General features: G+C 42.0%; 1 protein-coding gene across 12 annotated transcripts in view; it reads left to right on the forward strand.

Moving 5' to 3' along the window:
• The window catches only part of ABCA6 (ATP binding cassette subfamily A member 6), an 86,530-nt gene that overhangs the window by 5,308 nt on the left and 78,433 nt on the right, over positions 1-2,789 (forward strand). For all 12 annotated transcript variants that reach the window (XM_055090437.1, XM_028499353.2, XM_028499356.2 and 9 more), the window contains 2 exons: positions 435-553; positions 725-890. The gene's annotated coding sequence lies outside the window, so the exon portion shown is untranslated. The remainder of the gene's footprint in view (positions 1-434; positions 554-724; positions 891-2,789) is intronic.

Raw genomic sequence — 2,789 nt, forward strand, 5'->3', positions numbered from 1 at the left:
CCCGGACCCTGTGCTCCGCAAGGGGAGAGGCCACAACAGTGAGAGGCCCACATACCCCAAAAAAAAAAAAAAAAAAAAAAAAAGAATCACATGGACTCTTGAATGATTCGATTGAATTTTCTTTCTCTTGCTGCTCTTTCCCCTGCCTCATTCTTCTTCTTCTGTTTTATTTTTCAGTTATTGAAAATCCTACAATGTGGTGTTTCTCTGTACTTCAACTTTTTTTTTAACAAACACTATTTTACTCAATTTTCAGGCGTCTACTTTTCATTCCGTGAAGCCTATTGATGTGGTGATATAATTACGTAATGTGGTACAATTTTTCTTCTTTCTCTCTAGAGCAGAGAGAACATTCTCTGTTTAGGCTTCATTTTCATTCCCATTCATCTATTTTTCCCAAATTACTTTCTAACAATCCCTTACTTCATCTTTAGGCTGGCGATTCAGGCCATTGTTAAAAACACCGAGAGGGGCATGACCTCCTGACCACCCACTACATGGCCGAGGCTGAGGCCGTGTGTGACTGCGTGGCCGTCGTATCCGGAAGGCTGAGGTGGGTGCCCGTCCAGAGCCAGCACTCGACCCCCAAGTTCCCATAGAGAGAGTGTCTGTTCACTGTGAACAGACAGCTGATGCTTCTTAGCTCCTTGATCTATGATCAGACACCTTACTCTGCATCTGCAGTTGAGGGAGAAATGAAGAGACATGTATTTTTTTCTTTCAGCTCTTCTTTCTCTTCCCTGGACTAGTTGTATTGGTTCCATTCAACATCTGAAAAGCAAGTTTGGTAAATATTATTTACTAGAAGTAAAAGTAAAGGAACTCACCCAGGTGGGGCCTCTCCACACAGAGATTCTGAAGCTTTTTCCACAGGCTGCTCGGCAGGAAAGGTGAGGGATGCTTTTGGCTTGGGTGACAAGGTATAAGGACTTTCCAGCACGCGTGGCCTAGTCTTAACAGTGGTCCGGACAGGAAGAAAGCCTCAGCTGCTTGTTTATTACGAAACAAGTTGTTTGGGGGTCACTAGGAAGTACAGAAGAAAGACAGCAATTGAAAAGTTATTTTCAGTGAGTGTTTCATCCTGAGAATAGGTGGATGGAGTGTGTGTGTGTGTGTAAATGGTGGAATGACAGAGTTAGGAAGTACAAACAAATATAACCATCAATTTAATGGTGTTTTAAATAGACAATGAAAATTCTGTATCAGCCTATAGCAGTTTATCAAATATAAAATTGCACCAAGAGTTCAGACAGCCTCACATGCTTTAGAAAGACTGACTCTATCCTAAATTAATTGATTATAAATCATTTGATCCTCCCAATGGTTCCTTTAAAGTTGTATAAAGTCAGCTATGAGTTACAAGTAAGGATGACCAAATCCACGTGAATAGCAGAATAAGGTTGAATTTAATTGAAAGATGTACAGTTTTCCTATATGCTACTTCTACTCATTTTTTTAAAATAATAATTCTTTTTTATACATTTATTTATTTATTTTTGGCTGTGTTGGGTCTTCGTTTCTGTGCGAGGGCTTTCTCTAGTGCGGTGAGCGGGGGCCACTCTTCATCGCGGTGCGTGGGGCTCCCACTATCGCGGCCTCTCTTGTTGCGGAGCGCAGGCTCCGGACGCACAGGCTCAGCGGCCATGGCTCACGGGCCCAGCTGCTCTGCGGCATGTGGGATCCTCCCAGAACAGGGCTCGAACCCGTGTCCACTGCACCAGCAGGCAGACTCTCAACCACTGCACCACCAGGGAAGCCCTCTACTCATTTTTGAAAACAATATTTATCGAGCACCTACCATGTGCTGGAGACTGTGTATAGAGTAGTCAGTAAATAGACAAGGTTCTTATGGTGCTTGCTTTCTTTTTGAGGCAAGGGTGTTAAGCAAATGAAGATGCAAATGAGGAAATGACATTAAGGTAGGACTTTAAGACTGAGCAGCGTTTGGCCAGTCGAAGAATGGGGATAAGAGTCACTCTTTTGAGAAAACGTCACGTGTAAAGAATCTAAGTCAAGAATGCGCTCTACGTGCATAGGATGGAAAGAAAGCTTATATCCATGATGTATAAAGAGATATCCAAATGGAGATGCCAGTATACAAAGGTGTAGGCCTATAGCTCAGAAGAGAAGGGAAAGGTCATTGAGAGATCAGGTCTGTCAATAAACAAAGTGGGGCATTTTTAACATACAGATATAAGCCCATTAAGCTAGGAGAATGGATAAGGTCAAAAAGAGGTGGAAAGGGGAGAGGGTCTAGCATGGACCCCAGGAACTCTCAGTATTGAGAGTGGATTGAGGGGGAAACTGCCACCACCTCAGCAGCAACCATAAGGACAAATACTAAAGTGTGCAAAGCATGTCTGGAACAGCCCTGAACAAGAGAATTTCTGTGATGATGGACATGTCCTATATCTGTGCTGTCCAGTATGGCAGCCAATACCCACATGTGGCTACTGAGCACTTAAGATTTTAAATTTTATTTATTTTAGCTAGTTTAGATGTAAAGAACCATGTGTAGCTAGTAGCTAACATATTATACAGAGCCGGTCTAGAGAGTTAGAAGGAAAATTAGAAAAGAAGCTCTGAGTGAGAGAGAGAGAGAGGAAGAGAGAGAGTTTTAAGGAGGGTGTGTACAATTTTATTTAATTCTTTTGAGAAGTCTAAAAAATAAGGATCAATGAATGTTCATTGAATTGTGCAACATGGAGGTCCTGGATGAGCTTATTTGGAGGCGGGAGGGCTAGAGGTCAAAAAAGAATTTTTTTTTTTTTTTTTTTTTTTTTTGCAGT

Source organism: Physeter macrocephalus, chromosome 14 (genome assembly GCF_002837175.3).
Source record: "Physeter macrocephalus isolate SW-GA chromosome 14, ASM283717v5, whole genome shotgun sequence".
NCBI classification, from domain to species: Eukaryota; Metazoa; Chordata; class Mammalia; order Artiodactyla; family Physeteridae; genus Physeter; species Physeter macrocephalus.